Here is a 19,486-nt window from a genome sequence, read left to right as displayed (position 1 = left end):
TTGAGATAAAGGAGTTTCTAAATAATGAATTATTATTTAGTACCAGCTTTTGGAATCCTTACATTTTAAGGAACTTGAATAATTTAAATATTAGATAATGTAACTCCTCATAAAAACACTGTCTAGGCAAGGGCCAATATTGCATTGAGATTGGATGAACATTTTATTTTGCATATAATTGTTGTCTACAAAACAAAATACTAATAATAATGGCAACCAGTTAGACAATTTAGAACATGTCTTACTATTTACCTTCGTGATGAACATTGTATGTTTTAATTTTTTTCTAATAAAATATTATACAATAATAAAACTGGACAGTATGGTCTAAAACAACCATTTCAGTGCTCTTGAAATTCACCAAAGACATACAACAAATTGAGAAGCAATTATCCACAAAAAAATGCTAAATGTAAGTTAGTAGGAGCAATGGGAGTCTATGGCATTCTTATCTGGGGCTTCTCCTTTCCTAAATGTAAGTTAGGAGGAACAATGGGAGTCTATGGCATTCTTATCTGGGGCTTCTCCTTTCCATGTCTTCTGTACCCCATTCCCAAGATGGATCTGTTGAGAAGTTTATGAGGGCAGTGCTGAACATGAAAACCAGCAGCTTCCTTGCCAAAGGGGGATCATTTAGTTTGGTGCACAGTGTGGAAAAACTTCACACCTAGTGGTGTTGTCAGTAGAAATAGCAACCTTTGTGGCAAATGAAAGGAAAAGACTAGCTGTTCAGGTAGTTCTCCATGTATCTATGCAGGGGAGACTATGAGAGAATCCAAATAACCCACTTATCTTTGGCTCAGTGTGAGACAGACCACAGAGGAGGTACCACCAGAAGGCCTGGTGAGAAGTAAAAGCCAAAGTCAACTTGACAACTGATTGATTGAATCAATGGCAAAACTTTCTTTGGATTATTTAACTGGTTTTAAAAGACTATGCTAGGATTTTACAATTTCTTTTATTTTTGTAAAATTTTCATAAATTCTAAATTCTAATTTATTAGAATATATTCTAATAAATATATTCTAATTAATTAATAAATATATTCTAATTTATTATATAAAATATCTTCTAATAGGAAAAATTTAGGAATACACTAGAATGGGGAAATGTTTTTTAATTTCTGAATTGTGACTCTCTGAACTCACTCCCCATCTATAGATTAGAGCTCTTTATTGGCTTTACTGCTTCTTTTAACTTTAATATCTATGAGAACCTTGCAATATTAATAGTAGCTTATATTTATTGAACACATATTATGAGGCAGACATTGTGCTGTGACTTTACACACATTTTATGTCATTTAATTCTCATAATGGCTTTATGGTGATGTTATTCCCTTTCTGGGTGCGGAAATTGGAGCTTAAGCAAAATAACTTTTCCAAGGTTTTAACAGCTAAGAAGTGAAGTATGTGGAATGCACCTTGGCAGTCTGATTCCTGAACTCAGATCCTTAAATACTATGCTATGCTTTAGGATGATGGTGCTATAGAATATAGAATATTTTTCTATGACTATAATAACACAATCTGACAGCAATTAAATTGCCTTATGTAGAGTTATTGGTACATTAAGCAGGTTTTATAGTTCAGTTTTTTTTTTTTAAAAGAAAACCTTTATATCAAAGAGAATTTCAAACAGGTACAGAAGTAGATAATAATGTAATAATCCTTCATGTACCCATCACACAGCTTTTAATACTTTTTATACGTGCTAAAATTACTGCTTGCTATGCTAAACTTTGCTGCAGAAAGGAAATATTATAGACCAATTTTTGTATAGTGAACATCAGTAACTGTTAATTTTGCAACTAAAATGTTCAATAATAGATTTTACTGACTCATTACTTTGCGAGTATTTCCTTTTAAAGTAGGCACACTAAGGCCAGACCCTGTGGCTCATGCCTATAATCCTAACACTTGGAGAGGCCGAGGCAGGAGGATCACTTGAGTTGGAGTTTGAGACTGCAGTGAGCTATGATGGCACCAGTGCACTCCAGTTTGGGCAATAGAATGAGACCCTATCTCTACAAAAATAAAATAATTAAAAAATAAGTAAGTGGAATAAAATAGACACACTTATAATACTTTTTTAAAAGTAGACAACTCTATGCAAACAACATGAAGAGTACAAGGAGGAGAGGGTTGTAAATATACTGTGACTATGTTGGCATAATGGAGCAAATGACTGGAAGGTAGCAGGGTAGAGCTGTGGAGTTTGGTTTACTTATCCTCTGTTACTCTAAGATGCTGCCTATGGACCTCTGTAGGTCTCCCAACCTCTGTCATGTGACCCCAGGCTAGTCATCTTCTTTTAAAGACTCTTTTTTTTTTTTTAGAAGTTTTAGGTTCATAGCAAAATTGAGCAGACAATACAGAGTTCCCGTATCCTCCCTACCCCCTGCCAGCCATGCATAGCCCCCCTCACCATCAACATTTGGCACCAGAGTGGTACGTTTATTACAATTGATGAACCATTCATACCTCATTATCACTCAAAGTCCATAGTTTACATTAGGGTTCACTCTTAGTGTTCGTCGCATATTCTATGGGTTTGGACAAATGTACAGTGATGTATACTTACCATTAAAATATCATAAACAGTATTTCACTGCCTTAATAATCTGGCCTGGTCTTTTATTCATTTCATTTTCTCTTTTATAAGCATCGGTATTTTTCTTTCCTGTATTTCTAATAATCATGTCGTGGTTTTCAGTGACTTGTGGAGAAAGTGAGAACCAGTTCTCCAAATCTTGTCCACAATTACTTGGCGTAGTAGTATTCAACAGAGCTATGGTAGTTTGCAGGACTGGAAGGAAATAGCAATATGTTCATATTTTGTTCTTTTAGGCCACGTACAGAAATATTTTGTGTGATATAGAAGATTTAACTTCTTTATTTGAAACCTTAGATCCTTTGAATGGGATGTGATGTTTTATGACATATGTTTCTGTAATAGTCTTTAAATTCTTGTTGTCAAATGTATTTCCAGTAACTCTGGCTCCTGACAGAAACTATTCTATTTTTCTGCCATTTCTTTGGCCTCTAGAATCCTAGAAACTGTGCATTTTGATTATTCTTGTAATTTGTGACCCTTTAACATATTAATTGTCTTTTGCTTTTCAAGAAAACTCAAAATCATGTCAATTAGAGCTATTTCCTTTGACTCCTTAAATCTGGAGTGGCAAGCCCACTGGTCAGAGTAGGATTCCTGTCAATATCCCCGTCTACACTATAGCCCAGGTTGCCGCATACACAGTAGAGTTGTAAAGATCCTATTTTCTGTTCAGTTAGAGTTCTTGCTGCTGAACCAGGTGGATTTTACTCAGTTTTAACATAATCTGAAGATTGCATAGCACGATCTACAATTTTGTGTTACATTTTGTGGAAAATTTAGATGACTAAATGTTTTTCATTTTGAAGGACTTAGAAAAGGCAGTGTGGAGCTGTGAAGAGCTCAGATGCTAAAGAAAGCCAAACACTAGCTCTGCCACTTACAAGCCAAATGATCCTAGGAAAAGTGAGCTTCACTTTTTTCATTTGCATAAAGGACATATTAATAGCAAACTCAAAACTGCTGCTAGGATTCATTGAAATAATGCATGCAAAGCCCTTGACTTGGTCTGGTGCACACTAAACCCTCATTTTTGCCTGAAAGAAGAAAAATGGTAACAAAGTACACTTGGATTTCATAACTACAAAATCTCTTCCCTTCCAAGATCCTCCAAGGGGGTTCCATAAAGTCAGGTATGAAATAGTCTTTGATGGAAAGCCTCATATTGTCTGGTTAGAGTCCATGAAGACTTCTGGATTCATGTTGCTCTTGTAAGGTTAATTTGGATTATACTATTGTGTTGAAGGACACAATTGGGAGCCAGGGGAAGATGTTTTTGTCTCTCTTCAGAGTATAGTAGTTCAGTCTTCCATCCATTCTGATAATCTAATGTAACTCTGAAGATAGCAGGGCACTTGTCTGGCTTTTGTTTAAGTTTTTCTACCACAAAATCTCAAGTTCCGGTAACCTGAAGGGCTAGGCTTTCCTTTGTCTGGTTTGGTGGTTGCTAGAATAGAGTCTACCTGCTAACATTTTATTTCAGAAATATTTTGTGCAAAGCTTCCTTCACCTGCTATTGTAATGTTCTTGTTAACATGCAACAGTTTGCTAAGGGATCTCTGGCTTTGGTCCTGGCAGTCTGGAGGCAATGAAATATGTACTGCCAGGTATATATCATAGAACATTTCCATACAACTGAACAGAAAGGCAGACTCTCATATAGAGTCAAATGAAATAATAAAGGAATCCTGCAAATCTCAAAGATCCCATCAAAATTCTTGGATGGAATTACTTAGACCTGGCAAATAGAAATACAGCTGCATTTTCAATGATTTAAAAAAACTCATTAAAAATACTGGTGATAGCAAAGCAAATTAAAAGTTTAGTATCTTTTTTGGTTATATAGTATTTTTATAAAAACCCATAGTCCTTTCATATAATTGATATGGTGAAAGAAATCCTGGTTATATGCTAAATGTGAGAAGAGCTTGGTTCAAGTACTAGATCCTTTATTTAATAAATAGGTGCTCTTGGACCAAATAATGTTCTGAGCCTTGTTTTTCTCCTCTGTAAGATGGGGTTAATACTCCACCTACTTCATTTGGTTTTGGGGAGGCTTGAATGAGATAATATGTATAATCTGTAAAGTTCTCTGTAAATAAATTATGTTAATTATATGATTTCCAATATTCAAAACTGAGAATAAAACCTTACATTTGAAAGGAACATTAGAAGACATCCAATGTATGCATCTTTACTATAACATTCAAAAATAACAACCCTATCATTGTTTGGCCATTTCCAGCAATGCACTCAGACTATTTAGGATGCAAGCATTCCACTTGCCATTGGGCAAGTTTCTGAAACTGGGCTCTTCAGTTAGCAGACTTAGGAAAATTGAGGTGCGTGAGGGAAGGTTAAAAACTGAGGCACATCTTCTGGCAGTCCACCTGCAGCTAGTGGAATAAGTCCTTCCTTCCTCAAGGAGACCCTGTGCATTATGGCATCCAATATAAGACATTCTGCCTTATATTGAGTTGACACCTTCCTCACTGTGACTGTCATGTAAGCTGTTCTCTTCTGAGTCAATTCCAAGTCTTATCATTATTTTCTAACAGATAATTCTTTACTATATTCTGGCAACACTAGTGCTATAATACTGATACACATATACGTATCTATATCACATATATAAGCTATATATCTCACATAGATATCACATACTCAAATATATATTACAAACATATATATGGCTCAAATATATATTTATACACCTTTGCATATACATATGCCCAACTACACCTGACACATAGCTGTTAGTAACCATAATTATGTCATTTATTGGAGACAATAAAACAAGTCTGCTCTTCTAAGAGAATCAGATTAGGAGATCATGGATTCTGTTTTGGACATATTGAATATAAAGCACTTTCAAGACATCCAAGTAAAAATGTTGGGTAGGCATTTGAATTTATCTGGAGCTTCAAAAAGGGCCTACTCTACGGATAAGTCATTACAAGTTGGTGTTTATATAGTCATTGAACAATGGGGCATGGGTGAGATTACGAAAAGAGAATAAAGAGTAGAGCAGAGAGATAAGAAACATTCTAGTAGGCGTGTTGGATTTACTTTGATTAGCAAATTGGCTTTTACAATTATTAGAAAATGATTTATTTGCCAGTATTTAAAAATCAGGAGGTTCCACATGATCCAGATTTAAACTACTCTTGAAAAACTGAAAAATCAGGTAACACTTATTTTTTTATTTCTGCATGCCAGTAATGACCCAGAGCTGGGTTTCCCCTTTAGATACTGGATTTTCCCTTCAGTGGAGGGCTTCACCCCGTGAGGTGTGTGCAATCACTAGTTTAGTGTCGGGGAAGACAGGACCCATGGCTGAGACACAAAGAGCATCAATATTTATTTATTTTTATTTTATTTTATTTTATTTTATTTTTTTTAAGGAATTAACAGTCTTTATTTTGGGCTCAGACCAGGAGTCCGTGGGTCTTGAGGACCTGTGTGTATTTGTCAATTTTCTTCTCCACGTTCTTCTCAGCCTGTTTCCGTAGCATCACGAGCTGTTTCTTCCTCTGGTAGTGGATCTTGGCTTTCTCTTTCCTCTTTTCCTCCAGGGTGGCTGTGACTGCCTGGTACTTCCAGCCAACCTCGTAAGCCGGGCACCCCAGATAGGCAAACTTTCTTGTAGGCTTCAGACGCACGACCTTGAGGGCAGCAGGAACCACCATCTGCTTTTTCTTGTCGTAGGGCGGCGGGATGTAGTCAAACACCCTGAGGCGGTCCAGGGCAGCCTGGCCTCGCTTGGTCTTCTGAGGCAGCAGGCCTCGCACAGTCCGCCGGAGGATGCGGCTGGGGGCCCGGAAGTGGTGGGGGCCCGGAAGTGGTACGGCCTCGAAAGGGTTGGTGTTCATCCGCTTGCGGAGGAAAGCCAGGTACTTCAACTTGTTTCTGTAGAAATTGCCAGAAATGTTGTTGCCTTCGCAGTGTAGGACCACCACCTTCCAGCCCGGCAGTACTTGTTTAGGCCCAGGAGGTGGCCTCGGCCATCGAGCACCATGACCTGCACCTCCGCCATCTTCGGCAGCCGCCTGGGAAAGCTGTTTTATTTTATTTTTTATTATACTTTAAGTTCTGGGGTACATGTTCACAACGTGCAGGTTTGTTACATATGTATACGTGTGCCATGTTGGTGTGCTGCACTCATTAACTCGTCATTTACATTAGGTATATCTCCTAATGCTATCCCTCCCCCCTCCCCCCACGACAGGCGCTGGTGCGTGATGCTCCCCTTCCTGTGTCCAAGTGATCTCATTGTTTAATTCCCATCTATGAGTGAGAACATGCGGTGTTTGGTTTTCTGTCCTTGCGATAGTTTGAAAGAGCATCAATATTTAAAGACTGGTGGGTGAGAAGTCTGGCATTGAGATGTGGCCAGAGATGTAGGAGGCTGCAACCATAGGTGCAAGGGGAGAGAGAAGTGGTTAGCAGTATAAAATTCTTTTTTTTTTCTTTTTTTCTTTTTTTTTGAGAGGGAGTCTTGCTCTGTCGCCCAGGCTGGGGTGCAGTGGCCGGATCTCAGCTCACGCAAGCTCCGCCTCCCGGGTTTATGCCATTCTCCTGCCTCAGCCCCCCAGGTAGCTGGGACTACAGGCGCCGCCACCTCGCCCGGCTAGTTTTTTTGTAGTTTTTAGTAGAGACGGGGTTTCACCGTGTTAGCCAGGATGGTCTCGATCTCCTGACCTCACAATCCGCCCGTCTGGGCCTCCCAAAGTGCTAGGATTACAGACTTGAGCCACCGCGCCCGGCCTTTTTTTTTTTTTTTTTTTTTTTTAAGGCAGAGTTTCACTCTTGTTGCCCAGGCTGGAGTGCAATGGCACGATCTTGGCTCGGTGCAACCTCTGCCTTCTGGATTCAAGCGATTCTCCTGCCTCAGCCCCTGGAGTAGCTGGGATTACTAGTGCCTGCCACCAGGGCCAGCTGATTTTTTGTACTTTTTTTTTTAGAGAGACAGGGTTTCACTATGTTGGCCAGGCTGGTCTCGAACTCCTGACCTCAGGCAATACACCCGCTTCGGCCTCCCAAAGTGTTGGGACTATAGGCATGAGCCACTGCGCCCCCCCCAGGAGTATAAAATTCTTCAGAGAAGTAGTATCTTTGAGAGATGGAGCTCATTGACTTTAGGGAGAGTGGTTTTGGTGTAGCAAAGGGAATGGAAGCCAGATTGGAATGGGTTGAGGAGTGAATGAGGGGTGGGGAAATGAGGAAAAGAATGTGCACAATAAGAAGTGTAGCTTTGAAGGTAAGGACAGAAATAGGGATTAGCTGGAGGGAAGTTAGGTTGTGTTGAAATGGGGTGGGGGAGGGGGTTCAAGGGCAGTGGGAAGAAGAGAAATAGAGGTATTTTTCACATAACATTGCTTTAAATATCCTCTCTCACTTTTAAGTGGTTTGAACTATTTCTGAAATGTTAGAGAACTGAAAATTCAAAGATGTTCGTGCTTTGTTGAAAACAACCATGACCAAAGTACTTGGGTAGTAGAAAACTTAGACTGTACAGCTCAAATTGAAATGGGTAACTAAATAAAAGATTACAGATTTTCTACTTGAATTATTTAGTGCAACACTTCATGACCTCATTTTGCTTTTAACGAAGAAAATCTCACATGGCATGACAGAGAAATTTCATATTATTTGAAACGTGAAGTCTTAAGTCTGACTTATTTTTTCAGATAAACAGTGTCTTTGACGAAATGAAGCATTTCTGCATGATTCTAGTGCAAACATAGATTATGTGACTAGTACACTATTTAAAAAATATTTTCCTGTATATGGGATAGGAAAAACGTTACGGATTTTATTCCTAGAAACATTTCACAGGTTCTTTCGTTGAACACCTGTATCGTGGATCACTCTGACTCTAGCGCCCCTCAGCTCAGGGAAAGCAACGGTTCTCCTCAGTGTTCCTATAGCCCCCAGGGAATGCTTCCCAAGTGCTCAGCAACATTTCACTGCTTTGTGCCATGCCACTAGGTGCTTTGTTCTATCCTTGGCGTGCTATGGTAGCTACTGGGGCTGCTGCCCAAACCGTGTGGGCTTGCTGATAATTTATCTCACTCTTGGCAGAAGGTGCTCTAGAGTTAAATTTTTTCCACAGCCCAGTTTCCCCAGGGTGTGATAATTTAGGGTGGAGAGGGGGAAGAGAGTGAAGGCCTCTCTCTTCTTTTATATTAATTTCTTTTAGAGGGATCTTAATTATCTAAGGTCCCCATGTGTTCTGAGAGAAGTGGCATTTTCTTATTGCTTATGGTTCTTTTATCCTTAGAGTCAGCTATATCTGTTTAGGGGCTAGATCAGGGACAGAGTTTTCACTCTATCTCTGATATACTTATATATCAGACTTTCCTTTTTAAATAATAAATAAATATCATGCCAGGTAAGATTTTCTTAGTTAAAAGCAAAATGAGGACATGAAGTGCTGGACTAAATAATTCAAGTAGAAAAATGTTCATTTTCTATTTAGTATTTGTGTGTGTGTGTGTTGTGTGTGAGAGGGGGTCTCATTATATCACCCAGGCTGGTCTTCAATTCCTGGGGTCAAGCGATCCTCCTGTCTCAACCTGCCAAGTAGCTGGGACTATAAGCACGCACCACTGTCTCCAGTCGTCCCTATATTTATCTTCAATCAGAAGGGTCATCAGGATCACCTCCAGAATTTTAAAATATGAATTTTCAGATTCACTCACCGAATCCCTATTTTCATAAGTTTGTTCCAAGCATCTGCATTTTTAACAAGTTCCAAAGAGGATTGTAATATATACCCCTAGTTAAAAACATTGCCCTATGTATTCTTAACTTTGCTCCCCCACTCTCCAGAATAAAGACAGGTATCACCCTCTCTTTAGAGGGCTTTTTTTTTGTTTGTTTGTGAGGAAAAAACATTCAACATTCATTCTCCAACAAACAGCATTGGCAGGTACAACTACAGGGATTTCTGCGTAGATCATACGTTCATGAGGCATCATTAGCTTAACATTGAAAAAGCCACTGGTATGTTCTGTGTGACAATATCCACTTCACTTTTAAACAGGTACTATTATTGTGTTCACTTACAATTCCAGAAGGAAAGGCATCAATTGGAATTTTTTTTTGGATCCTAAAGTCAGATGCAGTAACAGAGACAAAACTTTGGGTAACAATCGTGATCTACATTTCAATAAGGGCCTTCCACAAAGAGGGGAAGAGCTTCTCTGTCCAGAAGTTAGGGTCTTTCTCCTTCCTCATTAAACCATTGGAATTACAATTCATTGTTTGTTCAACATTATTACATGTACAATAGAGGATTTAAAAAAGAAATCACAAAAATATCTTGAATGTCCAGCTATTCTCACCAATATGTGAATTCTTAGGTTTAAGAGAGGGCTTGGGAATACTTCAGTGGTCATAAAATAGGAAAATAAGATACTATGGCTACAAAAATAAAAAAAAAAATCCCCCTTTGGCTGGACTGCACATGCTCCAGTAATTGCAGGTGGGTTCTATACTAATTATTAAATGTGTTTCTTTGCTCAGCTCTTCTTGGTCCTTTATCTCTTCTGATGAACAGGACCTTTTTAATGTTATGTCCCTGAATGACATATATATATATGGATCTGAATGACAGCTATAGCCATTAACTGAGAGCTCTTAACATTTCTTATTATCTCTCTGTGCATCTGGCTACTTATCCATCTGTCCATTGATCTATCTTAATTTATTCATCCATCAATGACAGGTTTGTTTATATTTATTGAGTATTTGCTGTGTGCTGGGTACTGAGGATATAAAGGTGAGCATGGCAAACCTGGTCCTTGACTTCAAGGAGGAGGAATAATTAATGTTTGCACAAATAGGTAATTACAAACCATGATAAAGGCCACAAAGGTTGATGTGAGATTGTTTGACAGAAGCATCAGATCTGGGCTGGTGAAGTCAGGGAAGATTTTGCTGAGGAAATAACCTTGAGCTAAAACCTGAAGGGTGAATAGATGTGCCAGCTTATTGGAGGTGGGCATGTATTTTGAATCATTTCCTTAAGTAGACTATCAGAAGTGAAATTTCTGGGTCAAAGTACATGACTTTTAAAAATCATTTAAATGTTTTTTATTATAATTTTTTCTTTAAATTTTAAATTCATTTAAAATTATTTTTATAATTTAAACTTACAGAGCAGTTGCAAATATAGTGTAAGGACATTTTTTTGCCTTGAACTATTTACCAGTTTCCACTATGATGCCCCAAACCCCCAAATACTTTATGTGAATAGCCTTCAAACAGGACATTCTCTTATATAAGCACAATATGATATTAAAATTCTGGGAATTACCATTGAATTATTAGTACTTTCTAATCCTTAGACCTCATTTAAGTCTTGTCAGTTTTCCCAAGTGAGGTCTTTCGTAACAAAAGATACAGTTCAGAATCAGGTGTTGCATCTTCTTGTCAGGTCTCTTGAGTTGGCTTCAGTCTTGAACATTTCCTCAGTCTTTTGTTGACTTTGAGGACTTTGACTCTTGAAGATCACTAGTTATTTTGTAGAATGTTCTTGCAATTGAATTTCCTGATGTTTCTTCATGATTAGGTTCAGGTGATGCAAATTTGGCAGGAATATCACATAAGTGTGTTCTTCTCATTACATTCTATTAGGTGGCACAAGGTTTCAATTTGTCCCATTACTGATGATGCTCAAGTTGTTCACCTGATTAAAGTGGTGTCTGCAGAATTATCTCCTGAAAAGTTACTTTTTCCTTTTGAAATTAATAAATATTTGGAAGATGAAAATATTTCATTCTTTATAAAACTTTCAATTTATTCTTTTTGATATTTATATCAGATTGGACTTCTTGTTTTCCTCTTTTATGCAATGGGTCATAATCCATTACTATCATTATTTAATTTGATGCTCAAATTATCTCATATTTGGCTGGCTTCTGTGTCCCATTGCCATGATGGCTGCCCCTCCCCCTCTTAGATGCCCTCCTTAGCCATCTCAGGCCACCAACACCCTGAGCTGAGCTGCTACTCAATGTGGATGCTCTCTTTCCCTCTCTGCTCAGGATCCAACATCCTTTACCAGCTGTCCATACCTCCTGTTTGTGGAGGAGCTGTGGAGGAGGTGTGGACAGCCACTATTTATGTGGAGACATCCTCCTCAGCCTTTATGGGCTCCAACACTCACTATTGGCTGTCACACACTTCTCACCCTAATTGAGCTCTAATACCCTGTTCCCGGTGTAGCCTGGAGCTTCCTGCCGTCTATGCATTTTTCTAACTTCTGTTATTTTATCACATTTCCTTCTAATCTTTTCTCTATGCACTTAACATAATGCTGATAACTATGATTTTTAAATCCTATTTATTGTTTTTAATAATTTCAACTTTTATTTTAGATTTGGGGGTACATGAGCAGGTTTGTGACATGGATATATTGTGTGATGGTGGGGTTTAGGATATGAACAATCCCATCACCTAGGTGGTGAGCATAGTACCCAGTAGTGAGTTTTTCAACCCTTTCTTCTCACCTTCTCTCCCCACTCCATTAGTCCTTAGTGTCTGCTGTTGCTATCTTTATGTTCACTAGTACCCAGTGTTTAGCTCTTATAAGTGAGAACATGATGTCTTTGATTTTCTGTTTCTGAGTTAATTTACTTAGATTATGGCCTCTATCTGTATCCATGTGACTGCAAATGATATGATTTCATTCCTTTTTATGGTTGTGTCATATCCATATCCATGGTATATATGTACTATATTTTATTTATCCAATCCACTGTTGATGGGCACTTATATTGATAACACCTGATTGATAGTCTTTGAATTTGTGAATAGTCCTTCAATGAACATAGGAGTGCATGCATCTTTGGTAGAATGATTATTTTTCTTTTGCATATATACCCAATAATGGGATTGCTGGGTTGAGTGAGTTCTGTTTTAAGTTGTTTGAGAAATCTCCAGACTGCTTTCTACATTGGCTAAACTAATTTACATTCCCACCAACAGTGTATAAGCATCCCTTTTTCTCCACAGCCTCACCAGCATGTGTTATTTTTTGACTTTTTAATAATAGCCATTCTGGCTGGTGTGAGATAGTATCTCATTGTGGTTTTGATTTGCATTTCTCTGATGATTAGTGATGTGGGGCATTTTTTCATATGTTTGTTGGTCACTTGTACATCCTCTTTTGAGAAGTGTCTGTTTATGTCTTTTGCCCACTTTTTAATGGAGTTACTTGTTTTTTGTTTGTTGAATTTTTAAGTTCTTTACAGATTCTGGATATTAGACCTTTGTTGGATGCATAGTTTGTAAATATATTCTCTCATTTTGTAGGTTGTCTATGTACTCTTTTGACAGTCTTTTTCTGTACAGAAGCTCTTTAGTTTAATTAGGTCCCACTTATCAATATTTCGTTTTCGTTGCAATTGCTTTTGAGGACTTAGTCATAAATTCTTTCTCAAGGCTGATGTTCAGAATGGTGTTTCTTAGGTTTTCTTCTAGGATTCTTGTAGTTTGAGGTCTTATATTTAAATCTTTAATCCATCTTGAGTTAATGTGTATATATGGTGAAAGGTAGGGGTCCAGTTTTATTCTTCTGCATTTGGCTAGCGAGCTATCCCAGCACCATTTATCAACTAGGGTGACCTTTCCCCATTGCTTACTTTAGTCGACTTGGTTGAAGATCAGATGGCTGTGGGTGTGTGGTTTTATTTTTTGGTTCTCTATTCTGTTCCATTGGTCTGTGTATCTGTTTTTATACCAGTTCTGTGGTGTTTTTGTTACTGTAGCCTTACACTATTGTTTGAAGTTGGGGAATGTGATGCATCTGGCTTTGTTCTTTTTGTTTAGTTAGCTGTGGCTATTTGGGCTCTTTTTTGATTCCATGTGAATTTTAGAATAGTTTTTTTTTAGTTTTATGAAAAATGACATTGGCAGTTTGATAGAAATAGTTTTGAATCTATAGATTGCTTACGGCAGTTAGGGCCATTTTAATGATATTGACTCTTCCAGTCCTTGAACTTGGAATGTTTTTCCATTTGTTTATTTTATCTATGATTTCTTTCAGCAGTGCTTTGTAGTTCTCCTTGTAAAGATCTTTCACGTCCTTGGTTAGATATATTCCTAGGTATTTTGTTCTTTTGTGTGTGTGACTGTTTTAAATGGGATGGCATTCTTGATTTGGCTCTCAGCTTGAACATTATTGGTGTATAGAAATTCTACTAAGTTTTATACATTGATTTTTGTGTCTCAAAACTTTCCTGAAGCTATCTATCAGTTGAAGGAGCCTTAGTGGAATCTTTAGGGTTTCCTAGGTATAGAATCATATTGTCAGTGAGGAGAGATCATTTGACTTCTAAGCCTATTTGGATACTTTTTATTTCTTTCTCTTGCATGATTGCTCTGACAAGGACTTTCACTACCATGTTGAATAGGAGTGGTGAGAGTGGGCATCCTTATCTTGTTTGCACAAGACACATTTTCTCAAACTGTTAGGAATGTTTCATAAATGTGACTTTAAATGACTTGAAATGGACATAATATTTTTTGTCCATAATTGCACATTGCTGCCTTATGATAGACTACTAGAAGAGGAATTACTAGGTCAAAAGTACCAATATTTAGGTTCTTGATACACATTTTCAAATAATCATTTCAGAAAGGTTACGTATTCAATTTTTTTGTTTTTTTGAGTTGGAGTCTTGCTCTGTTGCCCACTCTGTAGTGCAGTGGCATGATCTCAGCTCACTGCAAGCTCTGCCTCCCAGGTTCAAGCGATTCTCCCACCTCAGCCTCCTGAGTAGCTGGGACTATAGGTCCCTGTCGCCACGCCTGGCTAATTTTTTGTATTTTAGTAGAGACAGGGTTTCTCCATGTTGCCCAGGCTGGTTTCCAACTCCTGAGCTCAGGCAATCTGCCCACTAGGCCTCCCAAAGTGCTAGGATTACAGGCGTGAGCCACCACACCTGGCCATGTATTCAAATATTTTTAAGTTAATTTATAAATGCAATGCTGTGCCAATAAAAATATCATTAGATTTTCTTAATGAGTTAACCAATTTGATTTTAAAGTTTGCTGAGATGAATAAACAAGGAATGGCCAGAAGAATTCTGAAAAAGAAAAGCAGCATATGGGTGTAGGGGAGCTACCCTTATCAGCTTCTCTATTGAAAACAGTGTGATACTGGTGAGTATATAGACAGAAGCCCAATGAAACAGAACAGAAAATCCAGAAGTAGACTCAATTATATACTAAAATTTACTATATGTGAAAGGTGACACCTCAAATAAATATGTTACATGGTGTTAGGATACATAGTCACCTGGAAAAAGATCTGATTGAATCTGTTCCTTTCTCCACATGTCAGGACAAACTGCAAATGTTTCAGAGAGGTAGCTAAAAAATGAAACCATGGAAGTACTAGAAGAAAACTTAAGTTTCCAATATTAACCAAAATTAGAACCATAAAAAAACAGATAAATTTAACTACATAAAAAAATCTTCCCAGGCTCAGGCCTGTAATCCCAGCACTTTGGGAGGCTGAGGTGGGTGGATTGCTTGAGCCCAAGAATTTGAGACCAGCCTGAGCAACATGGGGAAGCCCTATCTGTACTAAAAATACAAAAATTAGCTAAGCGTGGTGGCGTGTGCCTATGTTCCCAGCTACTTGGGAGGCTGAGGAGGGAGAATCACCCGAGCCCAGGAAATTGAGGCTGTAGTGAGACATGATCGTGCCACTGCACTCCAGCCTGGGTGATGGGTAAAATGACAACTGAGAAAAAAAAAATGTTACCCATTTCAGGGACAAAGGACTAATAAATCTAATAATAAAAAGAAGAAAGTGATGAAAAACCTAGGAGAAAATGGGCAAAAGATGTGAGAAGTTTACAGAAAAACGTTGCAAAATATCTTTAAAATATATTAAAGGATGCATTGCTGATAATAAGATAAACGTATACTAAGATTATACTGAGGTGCCATTTTCAATGATCAGATTGGTGAAATTCCAAAAGTTTACAGTATTTTGTTGGTGAGGCATGGGGAATACAAAATGGCAAACAGCTATGGAGGGGAACTTGATATTACTTAGCAAAACTACATATGTATTTCTGTCTTTCAATCAGTAATCCCATTTTAATGAATTTATCCTCCAGATATACTAATAAAAATATGACATGTTAGGGTAGTGGGAAAGAGTGGAGTCAACTCAAATGGCCTTCAATAGGGTGCTGGTAGAATAAATTATGACATATATAATAGATCAGTAACTATGCTAAAATTATGCTCTGTAACAAACCACCCCAGAAACCTTTGCAGAAGGTAGGTTTTTAAGGAATGTATGTGTTGTATTATAGCAGAAACACACACACACAGGATAGTACATATCTTTCATTTTACACAAATAATGGGCTATACACACTTCTTTGTGCCTTGCCATTTCACTTAACAATATATATTAAAGATAATTTTATATCTGTGTATAAAAAGCTTCCCTATTTTTTGTTGTGGTTATATGTTATTTCATGGTATGAATACAGTATTGTTTATTAAACCAATCTCTTATTGAAAGATGTTTAAGTTGCTTTCAATTCTTTATTATTAAGAAGTGCTAGGCTGGGCACGGTGGCCTCTGCCTGTAATTCAGCATTTTGGGAGGCCGAGATGAGTGGATCACCTGAGGTCAGGATTTCGAGATCAGCCTGGCCAACATGGTGAAGCCTTGTCTCTACTAAAAATACAAAAATTAGCCAGGCATGGTGGTGTGCCCTGTAATCCCAGCTACTCGGGAGGCTGAGGCAGGAAAATCGCTTGAACCCAGGAGGCGGAGGTTGCAGTAAGCCAAGATCGCGCCATTGCACGCCAGTCTGGGTGACAAGAGTGAAATTCTGTCTCAAAAAAAAAAAAAAAAAAAAAAAAAAGGCACTGCAATGCTTTACTGTGTATGTATACATACATACACACATATAATTTTGCACAAGCATGAATATATTTTGGCTACCTCCTCAGAAATAGAAATTTTCAGCACATTCAAAATTCCCCTTTCATCCAGCACTTCAGTGTTGACTCTGTTTCTTGTTTAAATTCCATATATAGTGATACATTCTTTGAAGAATACCTCCCAGGCTCTTGTTTAGAGATAGAATAGAGACTGGAAACAATGTGTTTCCTTTTCTGTTTACAAAATTACCTGTGACCAACAAATGGGAAAACTCATGGTTTTTAAAAGAAAAAATATGCAATTACATTTCCACTATTTATTCTTGTTAGTTCACTGACTGCAACTGAAATGTGGTTTATCACAATGGATGAAAATTTGGAAAGAAACAATTTGCGTAATCAAGCAATCTGCATTATATTGCATAAGGGACAGTAAGAAAGTGAATTACGTACAAGGCTAGACTTCATGCTTTGACAAACAAAATGTAGCAGAATAGTTTCTTTAAGTGGAATTTCTGGACAAAATTTCCACATGAAATATAGGTAGCATGGATGAAATAGAGATATGAAGATATTTTAGTTTTTTTTTTGTTTTGATCTTTCTGAAGGATGACTTACCATGGCTTGAGGGGGATGTAAGGAACTAGCACATTAAAAGATAGATGTTGGCTATTATGATGATGAAAGGAAAGTGGTTTACAGCATGGAAAATATCATGGAAGTTTATGCAGATTTGGGAGAGTGATCGAGGCTCAGAGGATGCCCTGAACAACACATGAAGAAAAGAAGGCAAGAGTAATGTGAGAACATCAACTCTAAAAACTGAAGTGTAGTCTGATGGTCATGAATTCTTGTAAATCCCTAGTCATGTGAGCTTTCCCTTATTTTCCTCAGTAAATGTGTATTTGTATATATGTTTGTGTATGTTTGCTTTTTTCATTCCCTCAGACAACTGAGAAACACTTTGTACTTCACTATCCAGTATTTATATGTCTTGCAGCACCTTTTCTCCTTGTACGTTAGTTTTTTCTTCAGTATGCTTAATCTTAAAGCTGTATTTCTCTTTTCCCCTCAGTAGTCTTTCTATCATTTAAAGCCTAGAAATTGATTGCTTTTCCTTCTCAATGCATCCATCCCCCATACAAAGACTCTTTTATTTTCTTATTTGTGGAAATGTCTTGCCGTCACATTTTGGCATTCTTCCAGACAATAAGCAGTTATGTAGCGTTGGCAAAAGTCCTGCGTCTAGTTCTAAAGATATGTACCCCCACTGTGTATCTCAAATTTCCTCTTGACCTGACCTTTCTCTTTGCCCTGGCTTGACATATCTGAGTTTGCTGGTGTTGCCAAGTTCCTTCTGCTTGTAAGCTGAATTAATGAAAAGGCATCAACATCAACTCCCCTTACTGTAATACACACACACACACATACACACACACACACAAACACACACACATCATCATCATCATCATCATCGCCGTCATATCATTGGGGAATGTTACCATGTTGACTTTTTGGGGCAGATGGTTATAAAGGTAGCCAGGTGAGGGTAGTAATAGAAATTCAGTAGACCTTGCAGGACAAATTGACTGATTCAAATGGTGAGCTACTCTCATTATATTCAGAGTAGGCGACATAATGTGTTCACTTCTTTCCTTTTCATGTGGCAAGTTGTACTTGTGTAAACAGAGGGAGAATAGTACACATCTGTTCTGTTTCCAGTCCTATGATTCAGACTATTTTAAGTTGCCAAGAGCTAGGAAAGTCTGGAGCCATTGTTTGCTGACATAGTCAATGGAGTTCAGTCAGGAAGTAGGAACAGCCAAATGTTCCCCAAAACGGAGGTGGTGTGGCTTCCACCAGCCCACCAATGTCAGCCAGCCTTACTTCAAAACTTACTCAACTGCACAAAATTGCATATAAGCTCATCTCTCTCATCATTACAATCTCCAAAACACTAAGTTTCTTTTAGCAACCCAGCACTGTATTAACTTTCTGCCAGGCAGAATACTTCTGTAGCCTTCTGTGGAGGTCTTTTTTTGTTAGTCACCCATGGATTCCTTTTCCCCTAGTGCTGCCTGGAATATTACCAACCTATGGGGAATTTAATTTTAACCATCATGTTACATTTTTCCTTCCTCCCTTCGTTTCTTTTATTCAATACCTATTTGCTAAACACCACGGGAGGTACCAAGGATACAGTAGTGAAAATACAACACCAGGATGCTAGAGTCTAGGAGAGAAGAAATACTTTTAAAATGAATGAGTTATTATCATAATATGTCCTACAGAGGGGAAGTACAGGATACTATAAGTACGTATACCAGGATGAACTAACCCACCTGTGGAAGTGACATTTAAAAGGAGACTTGGGAGAGTGAGTAGGAGTTACTGAGACAAAGGGTTTGAATGTAAGGGTAGAGCTCACGGGATTTTTGTCAGGCAGAGGAATGGACTGTGCAAAGGTCCTAAGACCTAAAGGAACTGGGTGAATTTAAGAAATCTCCAAAAGGGTAGTGAAGCCTCAACTCAGAGTGAATGGAGTGTCTGAGATGTTATGCTGAGGCCAGATGAACCAGGACCTTGTAGTCAGGTTAACAGTTTAAAGTTTATCCTATTATAATAGGGTGAGTTTTAGGGTTTATCATGTTGCAGAAGATTGCCTGTGAGATGAAACTAAAGAAAACAGACACAAGGCACACAGAGTTATTTATTTATTTATTTATGACAGGGTCTCACTCTGTCACCCAGACTGGGGTGCAGTGGCACAATCATGGCTCCCTGTAGCTTCGACCTCCTGGGCTCAAGTGATCCTCCCGCCTCAGCCCCCTGAGTAGCTGGGACCATGGCTACTCCTGGGCTCAAGCCATCCTCCCACCTCAGCCTCCCAAAGTGCTGGGATTATAGGCCTGAACCACTGCACCTGGCACAGACACTTAAAAGAGAT

The 19,486-nt window shown here is 38.2% G+C and overlaps 1 pseudogene; it reads right to left on the bottom strand.

The window, feature by feature from the left end:
• Nucleotides 1-6,018: 6,018 nt before the first annotated feature.
• On the bottom strand, nt 6,019-6,649 carry LOC104677932 (annotated as a pseudogene).
• Nucleotides 6,650-19,486: the final 12,837 nt, after the last annotated feature.

This window comes from Rhinopithecus roxellana, chromosome 18, assembly GCF_007565055.1.
Source record: "Rhinopithecus roxellana isolate Shanxi Qingling chromosome 18, ASM756505v1, whole genome shotgun sequence".
NCBI lineage: Eukaryota > Metazoa > Chordata > Mammalia > Primates > Cercopithecidae > Rhinopithecus > Rhinopithecus roxellana.
The sequence above is the reverse complement of the archived record's forward strand: the minus strand, read 5'-3'. Positions and strand labels throughout refer to the sequence as shown.